The sequence below is a fragment of the Dermacentor silvarum genome, chromosome 6, assembly GCF_013339745.2.
Source record: "Dermacentor silvarum isolate Dsil-2018 chromosome 6, BIME_Dsil_1.4, whole genome shotgun sequence".
NCBI classification, from domain to species: domain Eukaryota; kingdom Metazoa; phylum Arthropoda; class Arachnida; order Ixodida; family Ixodidae; genus Dermacentor; species Dermacentor silvarum.
This window is the reverse complement of record NC_051159.1, coordinates 7,932,657-7,952,559: the sequence shown is the minus strand read 5'-3', so window position 1 is coordinate 7,952,559 and position 19,903 is coordinate 7,932,657. Positions and strand designations below refer to the sequence as shown.

At 48.7% G+C, this 19,903-nt stretch overlaps 2 protein-coding genes across 3 annotated transcripts in view; one reads left to right on the top strand and one right to left on the bottom strand.

The window, feature by feature from the left end:
* LOC119455274 (LHFPL tetraspan subfamily member 2a protein) overlaps positions 1–9,904 on the bottom strand; it is a 130,253-nt gene extending 120,349 nt beyond the window's left edge. The window contains exon 1 of one of the 2 annotated variants that reach the window (XM_049668677.1): positions 9,381–9,904. The gene's annotated coding sequence lies outside the window, so the exon portion shown is untranslated. The remainder of the gene's footprint in view (positions 1–9,380) is intronic. The other variant, XM_037716677.2, reaches the window with a different exon arrangement.
* The window catches only part of LOC119456414 (putative deoxyribonuclease TATDN2), a 362,817-nt gene that overhangs the window by 224,922 nt on the left and 117,992 nt on the right, over positions 1–19,903 (top strand). The window lies entirely within an intron of this gene.

The following is a 19,903-nucleotide window of genomic DNA, read 5'->3' as shown; positions in this document are numbered from 1 at the left end:
AAGTAGCGCTGGAAGCATACAGGAATGTCTTGGCAAACCACAGCTACCTTAATTCTTCGCACGAAAAGCGGGAAAACAGCGATTAAGAAGGGAGTCATGCAAGCAGACATAATTTCTCCAGTGTTATTCACTACACGCTTAGAAGTACGCAGAGCATTAGACTGGGAAGCATTAGGAGTGAGGATCAACGGCGAATATCTCAACAACCGCCGGTTTGCAGATGACATTGTCCTGTTTAGCAACGATGGGGACGAAGTGCAACAAATGAATCAGGACCTTAACCGAGAAAGTTTAAGTGTAGGTCTGAGGATTTTAAGTTAAATTATGGGGTTTTGGGTGCCAAAATCACCATCTGATTACGAGGCACGCCGTAGTGGGGGACTCCTGATTAATTAGGACCACCGGGGGTTCTTTAACGTGCACCTAAATCTAAGTACACGGGTGTTTTCTGCATTTCGTCCCCATCGAAATGCCGCCGCCGTGACCGGGATTCTATCCCGCTACCTCGTGCTTAGCAGCCCAACACCACAACCACTGAGCATCCACGGCGGGTATGTCTGAGGATTATTAGGCAGAAGACTACGGTAATGCTCAGTAGCCTGGCAAGGGAACGAAAATACGTGATGGAGAGAATGGGCACCAGTAGAAGGTGAGCGCCGTCGAGGACGGTGGAAAGTTAGGTGGTGGGATGAAAATAGGAAATTCGCAAGCATACGATGGTGTCAGCTGGCGGAAGACTGGGATAATTGTCTGGGTGCCCATTCGGGCACATACCCAATGCCTCGAGTTGTCTACACTGAGCAGGAAAGCAGCCAACACATACACAGTGGTCCAAGTCATGTACGTATATCTCCACAAATATATCGGGCGAGGAAACGACGACGAGCGCCAAACACTCCGGAAGAGGCACAGAAAGCTCCGCTCTGAAAGCAGAATATTTCTGCAGTCTGGGTAGGGCAGCCGGTATCCAGAATCCCAATCTGTACTGGTAGCCAACCAGAAGCATTTCTGGTTAACATCCCTGCCTTCTCTCCTCCTCCTCCTGTACTGGTATAAGCGAACATCACAGTGTTTTACATAATGTTATACCGTACGTGTATACTATTACATAGTATCTTTTAGAGTACCGTTTTATACTGCCTACGGAACGAACTGCTCGGAAATTGAACATACTCGGGGACCCAGATGTCCGTAAACTTCTGACGCTGACTGTTCGCAAACCAGTCCGCATTCGGCAACTCTAAATGTGCCAGGCTATGTAAATGTCGAACCCGAATATAGGAGCAACACTCTTGGTCAGGCCTCACGGCCCCTTCGGCTGATATCGTTAAAATAAACAAAGCTGACATTGAAAGCGCCGAGCCACACTCATAGACAGTCGGGCTATCCGGCGATCCCAAGTCGCGGAAGCTACTGCGACCGAACACGGGTGAAGAGGACGCCAAGCCCGAGTAACAGATCGTTACGGCGCGGAGCAACTACGTTGGCGCCGACGCCAATTTGTGGCGCGACGCCGGGACGTACGCGCGCGGCCTCTCGCTAATCAGCTCATTTGTTCGTTAACGACGTTTCACTTCCGAAGGAAACTGCGTGCTTCCTGCCGAGAACAGTTCGAGGTCGCCGGTACGACTCCAACAGCGGGTTCTCTAAACGGCATGCACATGCCAAAAGCTCAGACGACGGCTGCACTGCGCGTACTGCAGACATTTGTTGCTGTGATTGTAAAAGTTTATTAAGCAAAAAGAAAACGACGCATCGGGAGCCGAATTCCCGAAGTGTTTCGTTCGCAAGTGGCTGAACATCTTCGCTAATGACGTCAGGATTGACTGATATTATCTCTTAGGAACATTTATTCATTCATTCATAAAACTTTATTAGAGTCCTGAAGCCCGGTCTTCTCAGACCGAGGCGGGCCGCGTTCACGTCGGCACCGTCAGGCCGAGCCTGATGTCGCCATCGTGGACCCTCTGGACAGCCCGTAGTTGATCTTCATATGAAGAGCTTTATATCACCTTGTGCCAGTAAAGCCATTTTTCTTCGGCGTCGGCGAGAGTCGCGGGACAGCCCGCCAGCATGCGTCTGATTTCAATGATGCCATCGCACACGTTACATTCTTTCCTAATTTCTCTCTCGGGGTGAATTTTATTTATGAAATACGGAGTGGGGTACGTCCAGGTTTGCAGTAAACTTAGCGTGACTGCCTGAGCCCTGTTCAACTTTACGTGTGGCAGTGGGAATTGCCTACGCCCCAAGTAGTAGTATTTAGTGATGTCGTTGTAAGTTAGTGAATGATCTTTATGATACCCGGAATGATAGTGGGCGTCGGTTCGGTTCTGACCGGCACGGCAAGCAAGTCCTCGTGCCAGGTCCTTCGTCACCTCGTTGAGGTTGAGCCGAATCTCGTCCACTTGTCCCATATGTGCAGGAAACCATCGGATTTCAATTTTGATAGTTTCGACCTTATCGATAATTTTAGCTGCAGTCCCAGCGACATAGCCTTTGTCAAAGCTCTTAATTGATGCTTTGGAATCGCTATCAATGAAAGACCATTTACGGTTCCTGATGGCTAGAGCAATCGCGGCTTGCTCCACCACCATGGAATCCTTAGTGAAGATGGTGACGGCGTCCAGTACTTCACCCTGGCTGTCGACCACCACGGCCGTGTAGGCCTCTTTGCCCATGCAGCGTCTATACGAGGGCCGCCTGTTGTCCTAGCTGTTCAATTTCTTTCAACAAAGCTTTCGCTCTCGCTTTTCTCCTGCTAACATTGTGTTCCGGGTGCATGTTTCTCGGGAGGCGGCTGGTTCTGATCGCGTCTCTAAGGTCCGCGCTCAACTCTACCTCGGCCTCCTTCGGCTTCCTCGATCTATTCGGGTCTGTCCCTATCGTTTGAGTATTAGCCTGCCCGCTCGCGTTTTCGTCAGTCTTTCCTGCTGCGCCAACTGTTGCGCTTCGGGAACAATGCTAGCATAATTAAGAACGTTTTCTTGTGAATGTGCAGGCCTCTAAAGGCGTAAAAGATACCATTTCACATTAAAAAAAAAAAAAAAGCCTTCACAAGTTTAGCGGTTTCCGTCGGCCGCTGTGACAACTTGTTTCAATTAACGGATCTATCACCGTACGCACAGACGGTGTCATATCTGTGGAGACGGCAGGATCTGAGAAGAAAACTGAATATTTATTAGCGCAAAGGTGGGTTTATTAGCGCAAAAGCAACTGTACTAGTACAGGCATCCCTATGACGGAGAGTAAACGTCAAGCCAACGTTATTGATAATTCCCTATTGCCATGTTGAGCGCAGGCGGTATTCAAGAGCATTTTTCTATTGCGATCGTTAAGTTTGACACATTTGTTCGACGGCACACGTTTTTATACGTCAGTCATGCACTGTATGCAATGTCTCGGCTGCGCTTGCTTGCTCGTGCGTGTGTAGATGCGTATATGCCTGTGTAAGACACAAACTACTCTAACTTTGGAAGTGAGTCCCGTACAGCACAAGGCAAACGCAGAGAATATACTTAATGGGGGACGCATGAGTGTGTTTAACTGTATTCAATGAATACGACACGTCGTACTGGTCGTGAAGTCAGGTGAGAACTGAAAGCAAACTTCACTTGAAGAATAGCATTTCACACTGACACGGTGCTGAGTCGCGTCGACAGTTTCCCGTCGGTCTCATCTGCAGCACCGCTCAGGTGAGACGCTTTCACAGAGACCCCGGTCGAATAATGGCGTGCCTCGTAATCAGTAAGTGGTTTTGCCACGTAAAGCCCGAGAATGTGTGTGTGTGTGTGTGTGTGTGTGTGTGTGTGTGTGTGTGTGTGTGTGTGTGTGTGTGTGTGTGTGTGTGTGTGTGTGTGTGTGTGTGTGTGTGTGTGTGTGTGTGTGTGTGTGTGTGTGTGTGTGTGTGCGCGCGTGCGTGCGCGCGCGCGCGCGCGCCCTGGGAGGCATACGCACTCCCAGGGTTAGTTCTAGTAGACAGACCCCAGGAAGTGGATGGGAAAACAGCGCCGCGGTAGCTCAACTGGTAAGAGCATAGCACGCCTAATGCGAGGAGGTGGGTTCGTATCCCACCGGCGGCTAGTTGCTTTCTCATCCACTTCCATTTATTTATCGTTCCTTCATTGAATTAAGAACTACAGATAATTTCTCCTATGATGTCCAACGTGTCATTGTTTGTTGGCTTCTTATGAAATAAAAAGCGGGCCCCTTGGCTTCCTTTCTTCGTTTATATATATATATATATATATATATATATATATATATATATATTATTCGCTTATCAGAAACTGCAATGCAGCACAAACACGCATTTAAAAATAAGTGCACTACGTACTACCCAGACAAAAGGAAGCTTAGCGACAATATTTGCAAAGTGCTCAGGTGGTTTTCCAGCAACGTTGTTCTAAACATATGTAAATAAACTGATCCTCCAGTCGTTTATTGCGTGTTCGTGTTTGAATACTACTGTACGCCTTCTGTTTTTGTCCGAAGTAGTTCCGAGCAGACTATAGACTATGTCAAAGAGAACAGCGGCTGATCATACACGAAAGCCGCAACACCGTCACTTAAACCTCCTTAAAGTGTAGAGTCAACAGCAAGAAAAGTGTAGAAGGTGCTGCGCGAACACCTACGAGCTGCGTGCAGCGCGAGCTTGTTTGCGCACCCACCACACGACTTGGACTTGAGAGGGAAAATCCATCCATCCATCCGTCCGTCCGTCCGTCCGTCCGTCCGTCCGTCCATCCATCCAGTCCGTCCAGTCCAGTCCATCCATCCAGTCCGTCCAGTCCGTCCGTCCGTCCGTCCGTCCGTCCGTCCGTCCGTCCGTCCGTCCGTCCGTCCGTCCGTCCCGTCCGTCCGTCCGTCCGTCCGTCCGTCCGTCCGTCCCGTCCGTCCGTCCGTCCGTCCGTCCGTCGTCCGTCCGTCCGTCCATCCATCCGTCCATCCATCCATCCATCCATCCATCCATCCATCCATCCATCCATCCATCCATCCATCCATCCATCCATCCATCCATCCATCCATCCATCCATCCATCCATCCATCCATGTGCTCCCTTGCTGTTCACTGAAACACAACTGCGGCTGTCAAGTGGAAACCAAAACAATAACGGGCAGCCTGATGAGACTGCTCTATTGTCGGCGAGAATGTTTCTGAGCTCGAACGGTGATAGCTTGGAAATAGGAAATACCCGCCGCGACGGCTCAGTCACCATGGCGTTGTGCTGCTGAACACGAGGTGACGGGTTCGATTCTACGCAGTGGCGTCCGCAAGAAAACGGTGCCCGTTGAAGAGAAAAACTTCAGGCGGTCAATGATTCATCCGGAGCACTCCCATTTACGGTTTCTCTTGAACCCTTGATGTTGTTATAGGGTGTGAAACCCAATGAATGAATGAACGAATCAATCAATCAATCACTCAACCACACCTAACGGTACATGCACTCGATCGAAGCATACGCATGGGACACTATACCACAACACGTAAAGTACAGCCGCCGTCATAATTAACACGAACAACGAGGACACATCTCCTAAAGCGGCAAGACTCTAGCAAACACGGACTGAAAAATGTGCAAACACCGAACGCTTTGGAAGAAATATGCGTTAAGCTAGCACATTCAAGGTACGTGACCCAACCAACATTGACAGTACCCAGGATAAATAAACACGCGCTTAATAGGCGTGTTTGGATTAAATATGGAGCTGATTGAACACAATGCACACGGCATGGCCCGCTTCGTCATTCTGCTTCCAGTGGGACCGGTAAAAAGCGCTGTCTGCTGCATCGCCTCCTTGCTTGCACGGGCCGAAAGTTTTGCCGGTGGGCGCTCTCGAAGAAAGAGACGAAAGAAGGGGGAGGCGTGTCGTCTCGGTACAGCGGCATTTCCGGAGCGAGCTCATAGAGGAGTCGGCGGAGCAGCGTCGTCGAGTGACGCCCGTCTCGGGCTACGGGACTACGGCCACTGCAGCAACGACAGGCGCAGGAGGACAAGACAAAGGCAGGGCGAGGTCACGTGCACAGGCGAGACAAGGACGAGCAGACGGAGGAAGCGGTGGAGATCCGCAAACGCAGAATCCGAGAGTCAGTCAGCAATCTTCGTCGTCTCGGTCAGGGCGCCGTTTTCCTTTGAATCGACCGCGCGCACGCCTCTCAAAACGAACTTCCACCGGCGGTGATTTTGCTACACGGCTTCGTGAGAAGGCGAAGTGCGTGCGAGGAAAAAAAAAAAAAAAAACGACGCCGCCTCAAGTGTGTTTACTTCTTTCGTGCAAAAAGTTGCTCGACGAAAACCAAAACAGACGGGGCTACAGAAACCTCGCGCAAGATAGCGAGCAGACTGATGAAGGCCGGAACCCCATAAACAAAGGTACGAAAGCTAGACGGGGGGACCGTACGAGGCAGCGGGGCGGCAGGGGACCGAGCGAAAAACCGACGCAGAGACACACACGCGCAAGAACACGAAACAAAAATATAAACAAAGGAGAAAGCAAGGGGCGGAGAATCAGTAAACAAACATGTACACATCGGCAGAGAGAGAAAGGGAGAAATAGTGCGAAGCAAAAGTCGGGTCTCCGCGCAGCAGCAAACGCTCGGAGGGGACACAAGTGCGGAGACGGCCTTTGATGGAGTGGCCGAGCCGAGCGGACAGGCAGCGGCAGGCCACGGTTCACGTAGTCCCCGGAGGAGGACGGCAGCTTCCCCGGGCGACAGACCCACAGCCCGGGAATGTGCTACGACTGACTGTTCGCGGAGGGCGTGTCCGCAGTGGGAAAGGAAGAAAGCGCGAACATCGTCAGATCAAAAGGAGGAAAAGTGAAAGGAGCAAAAATGCGGTAACGTTCGCGCCCGTTCTCCCCCCCACGGTCGCGACCCGCGAGCACTTGGAGGGTCTCCTCCTCCCAAACCGGGGGCCCCCCTAGGCTCGGTCAAAGGGAACGGGGGTCGCACGGGAGCCGATAAGCTTTCGCCACCGGCTCGTCGCGCGTAAAAGACGGCGCTCGGCAGCGCCTGTATCGGCGCTGTTTAATGAGGCGTCCCGTTTGCGGCCTGACCTCGTCGTATTGGCGGGTAACCCCCGCGCTCACAAGAGCTGTGACGAAAAGTAATTACACCCGGAATTTACTGCGACTAGAAAAGGAACACCGCGCGCGCGTCTCCGAGGTGGGCTCTCGAATGCGTAAATGCGGAGCCACGACGAACTCCGCGATTCTGAGAAGCGTTGCACAGTGGGCCACATAAGTTAAACGGACACGGGTTTTACGAAAAAGCTGAACTCCCGCGAAACCGGCGACATAACCGTAAAAATTCAATCACTAAGCAGTTATTTTACGATGTGTTTCGTAAAATTAGAATCACCATGCCTCGAAGGAGCAGAAATTCGCATTCGCCATGGAAGCCACGTCCTGCAAACTTTTGTACCCGACTGTAGTTGTAAAGACATCTGTAGTAAGAAACTAGTATGGCAACTTGGAAGAAGCCAACGGAAGCCACGAAGAAGCGAATGCGCGAGTTCGTGACGAACGTGCATGGAAGCTCGGGGGCTTCGGAACGGCTGAGCTAGCGCTGCCAGGCTAGCCAGGGCGTGTACGGGTTCAACCTGAGGCACGTCACGGACCGAGCCGGTGCTACCAGACCAGCCGGGACGAGACTGGCGTGTCCTGCGGTGAGCCTGTGTTCCGGCCAGAGGGAGGTGCGGACCAGACTGAACGGGTCGGTGCTGTTCCTGCGGTGAACGAGCGTTCGAGCCCAGCGGTACGCGTGAAACGGTCCGGCACAACCGCCTGTTGGGGTCGTGGCCACGGTGCCGCGTTGCTGACCGCGTGGAACCTGCCGCGCTATCGCTCGGGCAGTTGATCTGCTCGTGTGCTGGCCGCCTGTACGATTCCGTCGTACAAACGGCGCTGCAAGTCTACAAGCGCCGACGCCTCCGACATCGTCAAGTACTGTGAGTGACCTTCGTACGAAGATACTCAGACACATCGTATCGTCAGTGAGACACGCGCTGTGACAACTCGCGTGAGTCGTGGACTGCGTGGACCGTATATAAACAGTTCAGTGTCTTGTAGCTCCTCGAAAGTGTAATGGTGCCGTCTGCCGTTGATAAATGTTTGTCCTGTCTATGACATTGCTTCCTGTATACGAGTCCCTTGGCCCACGAAACACGACAGCATCCTTCGCCGACGTTTCGTTTGTTTTAAAGGTAAAGGAGTAGGTGTGGGTGAGGAGAGGGGGGGGGGGGGGGGGAGGCGAGTGGAGCGAGCGTTGCTTCAAAGAGCCACTTCCGCAGTGTGCGCAAGAGGATCAACTCTCTGCTTTGAGGCGATCATGTGTGGTGGTGTGAGAAGTGACCTAGCTGAAGCAAACAGAAATAACACCGAATTCCATGGAGCACTAAGAGTTCTATGGAGTACTACGAGAGAAATACACCGAACGATTACGCTGACATTCTGGCCCACTATTTTATGTGCGCTAACGAAGACCGCAGCAGCGCTAGTTTTTCTGCAGAGGAAAACATAACGCTTAGAAAAACCCAACATCCGCCTGCGCACGAACATCTACTGGCGTTACTGATTACGATGAAGTCAAATCTTTACGTTTCGCAAATCGCAGATCGGGCTTCTTCATTCGGCGTTTTGTTTTTAGGCAACCAACCACACAACCACGTGGAACTCAAGAGAGTGACCCGAACCCGGACTATGTGTACTTTACACATGCAGTGTGATCTCAAGTAACTTAGGCAGCACGGCAAAGATAGCATAAAAAAATATCAGACATCAATAACCACCGCCTCCCTCCGATAAAAAATAAAAGTACATAAGTTATTATTATTATTTTTTTTGAACATTTAGTGAATTCCCTAGAACGATTCTGCGTGGATAATATTCGTCCAATGGAAACTCAGCCTTGTCTGATAAATTGCATTCGCTGCAAAACGTGACGTGCAAACGATAGCCCGATATCTAAATCCGGAAGCATATATTATCAAGAACGTTAAACAGCCACAAAATAAGGCTAAGTGAATTCACAAACTTAGTGATATGGGGTCACTGGTGCGGATCACTCTGTTTGACAACAAAATAGGAGGTCCAATACTCGCCAAATAAGAAGAAAAAGTAAACTTTCCCAAAACGGCAAGAAGCCACAGAGAAATCGACCGTCGCATACGCGTTTCTCTATTCCGAACACAACGCACGCACACCCTCTCACGATGCCATCATTGAAAGCAATGTTAATGAATGACATAACACGTCGTCGCGCGTCATTCGCACGCGCGCATTTGCCGGAGGAGCTCGTGACTAGCCATTTCGGCGCAGCGCTAGCGCGCTAAATTGAACTCCGCGCGTAATTAAAAAAAAAAAAAAAATGTAGCTCACCTTTCGCTCGTCTGTCGCTCTTCGGACAGTGGAGACGACGACGCAGGGTCGACACGAAAGTGTCAGCGTCGAGGAGGCCTCAAGGTCCGCAGAACTGTCACACACCGGAGGGCCTTTGTCGTCGGCACCTCCACCAGCCCAAGCACGACTGGACGACGCGCGACGCACAGCCACCGGTGCACGCGCGAGTCGACACCGCAAAGCAGCACTCACGCGCGCGCGCTTTTCCAGCCTTTGACAGCGCAGCGCGACACACGACAACGGCGCGCTAGGACGCTTGTCCGAGCATCCGACGCAGACACAACACGGCCATGGCCTTCGCCCGTGCCAGCCGCGAGCGCGCGGCACAAGACAGATCGTCGCCGACACCGTCCGGGCAGTTTCCTGAGAAGCGAGTCACCGACGCCGCCGACATGAGCGGCGGAGAGCGCGCGCGAGCGGGCCACGGCCGGAGCGACGCACGCCGGGAAGGCCCCGGGAGAATCCATTCGACGTCGCCGAGGGGAGGCTATGATTGAGCTGCTGCGCCAGCTCGGTTTGAGAGATGCATGCCGACAAAAGAAGAGCGGTCGTCGTAATACTGCCCCACCGCCGACATCCCTTTGAGCGACTTTTCTGCTCTTTCTGCGTGCCTTCCGTTTCACACTCGAACGTCGTGCTCTCTGCGTGTGTGTGCGTTGTAAAATGCCACCGCAAGTCGTCCTGTTCGGTCCCATGGCTATAAAAGAGCGAAGAGAACGGGTCCTTCGGAAAGAAAAGTGAAAAGAAAGAAAGCGAATGTGCATAACAGCGCCGTGCCTGTGTCCGGCCAGGAGGGCTGGGCTGCTGCTGCTGCCCGCTCTCCCATATACTGCGGCTTCGCCGGCTTGTCATGCGGAATGACGCGTCGGCGCTTGTCGCGCGCTTTAGAGCGACCCGGCGAAGCTGGCAAATGGGGCGAAGTAAGCACGGGCGACGAAGTTAGACGTCAGAGGGAACGATGGAGCTTTCTCGGAGCACATTCTTCTTCTTCTTATTATTATTATTATTCTTATTATTCTTATTATTATTATTATTATTATTATTATTATTATTATTATTATTATTATTATTATTATTATTATTATTATTATTATTATTACGAGCATACACTACGACGTTAGACACATGAGCACCCGTCCAAGAAAGAGCGGCGGGTGAGGACGCTTCAATAAATCCCCCTGAGAGAGAGGCAGCTGAGGTAAGGGCAACGGACGTACATTGCTTGCAGACAAAATTTAGTATTTTTTTTTCCGTCGACTCTTCTGTAACTTAGCCTGTAGTTACGAAGAAAGAGATGGAGGGAACGAGATTGATGGGCACAACCTTTTGGATATCACCGACCGACCGACTGACCAACGTCCTTACACTGACTTTAACGTCGCAGAGTTGCACTGGGGCCGCGACTGACCATTCAGTGTATTTCTCCGGATTACTTTTACGATCTGGAGTTCTTTATCGTACACCAAACGCTGGATACACGAACGTTTTAGAAATCTGGCGCAGTCGGGAGACGAACCCGCGAGCAGTGCTCATCGCACGAACGCCATAGCGAGCGAACCAATGCGGGAAGTGCGAAGTAACTCACGGTAACTAGTTACAGGCTGAGTTGGCTGTTCAATCAGTGTGCATGGTGGCTACAACTACAAAGCGCGCCGAGAGAAGTACTGAGCACAGCGACGTGGTTAAGTCACATTTACGCCTCTCCTTTCACAATTATTGTCCGAGCCATCCTTTGAAGTGAATTTGTCGCTACTGACCTCATCTACAGTCAAACAAAATGTGCATATAGACGTCTAATAGACGTCTAGCTTGTGTTCCCCAGTTTATTCCTTGTACGTCTACAGGTGTATTTTCCTGGACAGATGAAAACTGAGACCGAACTTTCAGGACCTTTTTCAAACATCGAACGAGCTTACATTCAAACATAGTGGCACGCTTTTCACTCGCTCCACCCCGCACGCATTCACGGCATACCGTTCGTAATTAACGTGCTCCGACATTTCTGGTGTTGTCTCTTGATGCTCATAATAGCTCTCAACACGAGAATACGTGTTTTCAGCTCAGGGAAACGTAGTCCTGAAAAGTGGATAGTCACAATTTTTTATACACAAAGGTAAAGAGTTGCGGCTGGGTTTTACAACTCGCCGTTCTAATTAAAGTGGTAAGCTAATAACGAAGGATGCGGTACCTCACACTACGTAACTACTTCTACCATTTTGTGACCATTTACAAAAGAGCAACGGCAACAGCGTTCCTCTTAAGTCTACCTAAATATGCTTCCAAAAGACACACACCGGCACATTTTGTGCCAGCGCTCTTAGTAGTGAACAACGGCGCGTGACAGCGCGCGATTCGTGTTGCAAAACTGAACCCGCGGGCACCAAGTAAGTGAACGAGGCGTCCAAATGGCATAAATAGAGCGCGCATTAGTACATCACGAGGGAACAGCCGGAAACATCAGGAAATATTAAAGAACAACTATGCGTAATGACTTCGTTAGCGTAATGACTCTTAGCGAACCTGCCGGGAGTAATGAACATTAATGATCACAAATACAAGGTATGAACAACGTCTCTTCTTCTATCCGCCCGCTTTTTTTTTTTTTTTCCCCAGTCCACAACATGCTCAAGAGAGCAGTCAGCGCACAGCAAAAGGCACAAATTAGCGTCTCTGCCTCTGAAGGAAGCTGTGTGCGAGAGCCGCTTAGCGGGCAATTAGGTGCCCGCTACACGGCTTGCGGTCGTTTTACAAGCGGCAGCGCATAACGGAGCACGAAGCTCCCCCCCTGACGAATCACCTGCCGCCGACACCCCCCGGAGAGTCCCGCCACGGACGGAGCAAGAAGACGTGTACGGCCACTGAAATAAAAACCGAACCGGAAAGTACACATGACCGACGAAAGCACAGGAGACAGGATTCACGGTAGTGCGTTGTGAGGCGGCAGTTGGTTATTCAGATGTCACAACCAAAGCTCGTGTGCGTGTGTGTGTATGTGCATGTAATACGCGTATAGCGTTTCATTACTTTGTGCCGTTAGACTGCACTCTTCTTCGCAGTCGCTCGCTTCTGCCATGTATCTCAATTTCCAGAGCGATCGGTCCTAAAGCCGGTTGTGTAATGCTTCCGTGCTCGTGCTCGCATGGTTTCTTCTCGCCTTTTTTAACGCGAAAGCATTATATGCCCCATGAAGCGGTAAATCCGGCGTCCGGCGTTTACATCCGATGGTACCAAAACCCACGTGACCAAGTGATGACGGCACGTTTCAATGTCAATGAAAACCGACCTGGCCCACATCCAAAAAATGATGACTTTGCAGAATTCGAAAATTGAGTTGACCCACGTTCAAAACCAACCTGGCCCACTACCAAAATTGAGTTGGTCCACTCGCAAAATTTAGTTGGTCAGAACCGCCCAAAATTTACTTTGGCCTATTCGAGCACATGACCGAGTGATCACGTCGTGTGACGTAGTCACGTGACCAAGAAAGAACCTAAAGTTGCAAGATCACATGGCCAAGTGATGACGTTATGTGACAATGTCACGTGGCATGGGCGTCGGCATAATATGGACATCGATATAGTCGTAACACCCAGAGTGCTTTTGCATTCAATGCACGTGCGGAGACTTAAGTACCTCTGTAACATATTCTCTCTCTTTTTTCTTCGCGACACCCAATGAAAGAAAGAAAAAGAAAGAAGAAATGAGCACGACAAGAGGATGGAAAATAGAAGAAATGAACGGAAGCAAGAGGGGACGAACTAAATAAAGAAAAATGAACGAAAGAAAACGTATAAAATATGAAGAAAGAAGAAAATCCCATTGCAATTAAAGGAATTAATTAAAAATAATAACTAAATAAGTTGTATCGGGATGGAAAGACTGAATAAATTAAGCAAGAAGACAGTAAAATTAAATAAATTTAGAAAACATAATAGACAAGAAGATTAAAAGAAAGAAACCGAGACACTAAGAAACTACAAAGATTAAACTATTCTTTTTAACAACTTTTTTTTTTTTTTTTTTTGGGGGGGGGGGGCATTCTAGTCCTTTTGATTCGCGGATACTTGGTGTCTTCTTACCTTTCGTACCTTGCTCACTTCCCCGCTTTCCCCTTCCGTGGGTAGATAGAGAAGGTTGATGTCAATTATTGAAATTAGTTTAATCAAATTCTGGGCATTTACGTGCCAACCCTGACTTCTACGGGCACCCAACGGCACTGTACAAGGGCGTTTTTTGCATTTCGCCCCGATCGAATATGCGGCCACAGCGGCCGGTATTTGATCCTGCGTCTTCGGGATTAGCAGTGCAACGCCAAAGCTCGGCCACTGCACTATACTTGTAAGAGCAATTCAGTAGTGAACATCTTACATTTATTGATTCATTCGTCGCCTGCTTCGCCTTATTGTTAATCGTAGAAGGGAAGTGTGTCGTGGCGACAGTCGCGTAAACAGTTACAAGTAGGAAAAGTTGCAGAAATTGGCATGTTAAATGATGGCAGTGTCACAAGAAACGGTGTTTCAATCACTCGTCTAAAAAAAAAGTTTAAAAAGTCAGCAGCCATATCTCCGAAGCACTTCCATAAAACACAATCAATTTTCAGAGGTGCTCCCACCATCCCACACCCTGTGAGAAGGTGATGCTCTGAAAGAAGCCGGGAAGAAGTACAATAAATGTCCAACGGAAATGTCACCATACGAGGTTTGGCCCGCCGGTACTGGCGGTCTTCTCTGCATGTCTTCCGGTACATCTGACATATAGCCTAATCGATTTGCATCAAGGAATTTGGCCCCGCAAAAGCGAGGTCGACAGATCAAGACTAGCTCTCATCCAGTATGTCGATCATCATCATCATCATCTTCATCATCATCATCATATTTTCATGTCCAGTTTTGTCCACTGCAGGACGAAGGCCTCTCCCTGCGATCTCTAATTACCCCTGTCTTTCGCTAGCTGATTCCAACTTGCGCCTGCAAATTTCCTAACTTCATCACCCCACCTAGTTTTCTGCCGACCTCGGCTGCGCTTCCCTTCTCTTGGTATCCATTCTGTAACTCTAGTGGTCCACCGGTTATCCATCCTACGCATTACATGGCCTGCCTAGCTCCATTTCCCCCCTCTAAATGTCAACTACAATATCGGCTATCCTCGTTTGCTCTCTGATCTACACCGCTCTCCTCCTGTCTCTTAACGTTACCCGTAACATTTTTCGTTCCATCGCTCTTTGTGCGGTACTTAAAGGGACACTAAAGCAAAACACTAAATCAGTTTAGACGGATAAAGCGTTCTTTGAAAGCTCTGTTATAGTTCATTTTGAAATAATTGTAGATGATTAGAATTAAAAAAATGATGGTGAAAGTTTCAGTTTTTGAATTTATTGCCGAATCCCCCATGCTGGTACATGACTTCGACGTCACTGACTTCATAGTATTTATTTTGTATTTAGGCTCAGCAAACCTTCACGAAACTCTCCATGTTCAATCCTTGGCTCCCTTAGAACACAATAGAGGCTATCTTTACCGCTAAAGAATTAACTAGGCCCCAGAAGACGCTGTCAGAATAGATGACGTCTTTTGTTATTGCGCTTTTTCTGACTTACCAAGCGTCTTCATGGCAAGAGTGGTGTTTTTGATTGTAAAAGCGTAAATTACTGAAGAACATATAATTTTTCTCGTTAGTGTCCCTTTAACTTGTTCTCGGGCTCCTTTGTTAACCTCCAATGTTCTGCTATGTTAGCACTCGTACAATGCAATGACTGTACGCTTTTCTCTTCAGCTACAGTGGTAAGCTCTCCGTCAGGATTTGGTAATGTCTGGCGTCTGCATACCAAGCCGTTATTATTCTTCGTATGTGCATGGGGTGTTCCAAATAGGCTAAAGGAGGCAGCGGACAGGGCGGACATGCGAGTAGTTTTTTGCGCTCCAAACGAGCCTCTCTACAATGCCTGAATAAAGCCTTCCGTGTCACTTTGTGCGGGCATCAATAAACACGAACTCGTGCTTCGACTCTTCATGTACTCACGCAAAACTTCGCAGCATATAGGCTCCAACTCGTTCACTCTGCTACATTCTTTACAGCGTAAGCTGTTACGAGCTAGTTCCAATAGAGTAAGGAGATGTATACAAAAGTGCTAAAATAAAAAAAGCGTCTATAGCATACATGATTAAACCAAACAGGCTAGGTGACTATTTGTCACCGCCCTGTTTCAAAGGGGATGCCAATAAATCCTAACCTTCATCATCATCATCATCACCACCATCAGCAGCAGCAGCATGGTATCATGCCGCTTGTCACGATGATGATGAAGAGGATGGTTTAATGGCATCCCCTTTGAAACTGGGCGGTGACAAATAATCACCTAGCCTGCATGGTTTAATCATGTATGCTATACATGTTCTTTATCTAGCATTTTTGTATACCTCTCATTATTTTGTCTTTTTCAAAAATTTACCTTGTACCGCTGCCTATGATTTTAAGAGATCAGGTCGTATCCATCTTTTCGCTGCTATTTTTCCACCAGTACTCTAATCGTCTCTTGCTGATCTCTACGGCTGATGTGTTTATGTTTCCTTCCACTTTAAACCGAAGCGCTTCTGGAAGTTGCATGTTACCTACGGTTCTCGCTGGGTGGATCCCGTCGCATTCCATTAGAATGTGCTGAGTAGTCTCTGGGTCTTTACTGCAGCATACACATGCCTCGTCTTGTTCCGAATATTTGCTCCGGCATGTTTTGGTCCTCGAGCACCGGCCTGAAATAGCAAGGCACTGCCCTTTGTGTTATCGTACAGATTTTTACAGCGAAGCTGTTAAGGGCTCACTCTTCGATTGTCGCGTCCGGCAATAGAAAAAAAAACTCTCATTGGCCGTATGCTGTATGTGCGAGTCAAAGCGCGCGAGGGCGAGGAACGCGTGCTTTCACGGGGAGCGACCGCACGGCGGAGAGCAAACGCGACTTCCCAGAGGAAGGGGAGTGGTGGGCGAGGAGGTTATCGCGGCAACCAAGACTGCATCGAGGCACCCTAGACTGTGCGTGTGCATGCTCCCTAAAGGGCTACAGAAAATAGAGCCTCGTCTCTTCACAACCACAATATCTCTCTCTCTGCGTGTGCGTGCCCGCTCTCCCACTGCGGCGCATGCGCGCAGCCCTGCCGGACTCTGCCGCCTGTGCCGCCTGAAGTCACTATATATATATATATATATATATATATATATATATATATATATATATATTGCTTTCTTTAAGAGAGCAGAACATCTAGGGACTTTAGTGCCACCGACACTCTCTGGGCTCTCGCCCGCCGCTCCCCTAACAGTGTCGACAACGGCGTTTAGCCATTCCGTCCCGTAGCCAGCGTTCAGACAGTGCTTGTGGGCGGTCACACAAACAACGCGCACAACTGTTGTCAGTGGCGGCGGCGTTTTGCCCCCGTTCGCACCGACCGCGCGCGGCGTTGGTGACGTGTTTATGAAGAACGTGCCAATATTTGTGGTCACTAAATCCCGTTGGTCACTAAATAAATGAAAACCACCGGATCATATATATTTCTCATTCTTTAATAGTTCGAATAACCAATTACACAATTACACCATCACATCTTAATAGTCATAATTGTAAATACATATTTCCCACCATAGTACAGTAACGCTCGTCTTCCATCTCCACCCCAGTGGAAGGGCTGACAGTTTTCCTTCTAATTTATTTCTTCTGATTCTTGTAAATCTTCATGGTCATTTTTGTTTACATTCTTTGCATCCAATTAACTGTCTCCATTTTTCTCACTTGCTTTCTGATGATGGGCACCTCGGCCGCCAGCTCGAGCCATATCAGTGCGGGCAGCTCCCCAAGGTGCAGCAGGTCCAAGTCAATACTGCCAAATGCCTCGCTTTACCGCTTGGTCAAGCGCGCGAGCTACGCCGACGTAGCAAATGGCTCGAGCGCCTCAAATCGTACGAGCAGCTTGGACTCCTCGTCGACTGAAGTCACAGCCATACGGGTCCTCGAAAACAAACAGCAGAACCAGCAGAGCAAACTGCAGAATCAGCACAGCCAATTGCAAAGCCAGCAAAACCTCATAGACAAACTACTCCGCAGTCAACCGAGACAGCAAGAGCTCACCGACAAACTGATCCAAAAATGCAAGGAAGAACAAGAACTCACAGACAAGCTGCATCAAAAATGCCAGGAGCTCGAAAACATAAACAGACACTGACCAAGGCGGATGTCGAAGTCATAGTAGATGCAAGGTGCCTGATATTTCAAGAAGCCTTTATGAACAACATTCACGCCACGATGGAAAAAATCGACCAATCAGCAGTCGAAAAAAAAAAACGGTAGATCGCACGCCCTGTGGGAATCGATGTTATGCGAAGTAGTGTGCGGGGAGCCTACCAAGTTAACGAAACGACCATGAGAGCACCAAAACGTAGGTGGCTCTTTCATAACCTACATGACACCCATGTCGTGACATTCATTTCATGAGTCCTTAGGAGTCCCTTTAGCCCCACCTAAGAGACCTTAAGGCGAAAGTCTTAGTCATGCTCATGACTATCACTTCGACCATCAACCTTTAGCCTTTTCCTTCACTCAGTACCACAACCGAACCCATTCTATTGGTTTTTGAGTGTTAATCTTTTTTCGCTAAGTCATTATCATTTTTGCTGAGTCATGGTGATGACTATGACTTCTACCACAATCCTTTAGTGCTTCCTTCACTTAGTGCCCACGTCTGAGCCCGTTCCAGTGGTTTTTGACTGTTAATCTTTTTTTCGCTGACTCATTGTCATTTTTGCTGAGTCATGCTCATGGCTATGACTTCTACCACATTCCTTTAGTGTTTCCTTCACTTAGCACCAACGTCCGAACCCATGTCAGTGGTTTTTGAGTGTTAATCTTTTTTAGCTGAGTCATTGTCATTGTTGCTATGTTATAGTCATGACTATGACTTCTACCATCATCCTTTAGTGTTTCCTTCACTTAGTATCCACATCAGAACCAATTTCAGTGGCTTTAGAGTGATAGTCTTTTTCGCTGGGTCATTGACGTTTTTGTTGAGTCATGGTCATGACTATGACTTCTACCACCATCCTTTAGTGTTTCCTTCACTTAGAACCCACGTCGAAACCAATTTCAGTGGTTTTGAACGTTAATCTTTTTTGCTGAGTCATTGTCATTTTTGCTGAGTCATGCTTATGACTATGACTTCTACCACGATCCTTTAGTTTTTCCTTCACTTAGTGCGCACGTCGGAACCCATTCCAGTGGTTTTTGAGTGTTAATATTTTTCATTGGATCATTGTTATGACCTACATGACAGGCATGTCATGACATTTATGTCATGACCCATCCCTTATGTTTGTCATACACTCCTGTCGTACTATGCCAAGTTTGGTACCTACCAAGTAAACGAAACGACCATGAGAGCACCAAGACCTAGGTGGCTGTTTCATGACCTACATGACACGCATGTCTAGACATTCATGTCATGACATATCATTTATGTTCGTCATGTACTCGTGTCACAGGTATACCAATTTTGGAACATACCAAGTTAACGAAACGACTATGAGATCACGAAGACGTTGGCGGCTAGATAGATAGATAGATAGATGGATGGATAGATAGATAGATAGATAGATAGATAGATAGATAGATAGATAGATACTGTCAAAGTAGCAAATGTTCGCCAAGAAATGCTTCGCATTTAAAACAGCCACAACCTTCGAAAACAAGATCGCCATGCTAAACGCCAAGATCGATGGGATCGCGCCACAGCTCAACAATTTTATCGCGCATGTAAAAAAAAAACTCCTTCACCAATGAACAGCTCAACAATTCGCGCCACATGACTCGGAAGAAAGCGCGGGAGAACAGCCACAGCGACTCTCGCTCCATCTCGCCCACTCGCGATCGCCAACGCGAATTCCAATCCATCGACGATGGCTACCCCTAACCACAAGGCGAAGAACCAGCATTCAACTATACGCATATGGCTATGGTACTGTCGATCATACCACCCTCGACACGCCTGCCTGCAAGAATTCATCAAGCTGAATCAACCCGACGTCATAGCACTACAGGAAACTAACACGCAGAATGTCCGACTGCAAGGATACACCACTTATGCACGAACCCAACACACTGCCATACTGGTCAAGAAAACTATCACAGCGCAAGAACACGACATGGAGAACACCCAGACAGAACACACCCTAATCGAGGTTTTACCGGAAAGAAAGACGCAGGAAAGCCTATTCGTGGCCAGCGTGTACAGCCCCCCTCGGGACCAGTTACCAGACTTCGATCACTTTGTACGAAAAATCAAGAAGCCCACGAATTGCCACCAAGTCGTAATAGTGGGGGACTTAGACGCCTCGCACACAGCATGGGGCTATCATACCACCACAGGGATAGGGTGCTAGGGTGCACGATGCCGCCCAACAACAGAGACTCACCCTCTGGAATGATCCTCTCCAGACCACGAGAATTGGAAACAGCGTCTCCAGGG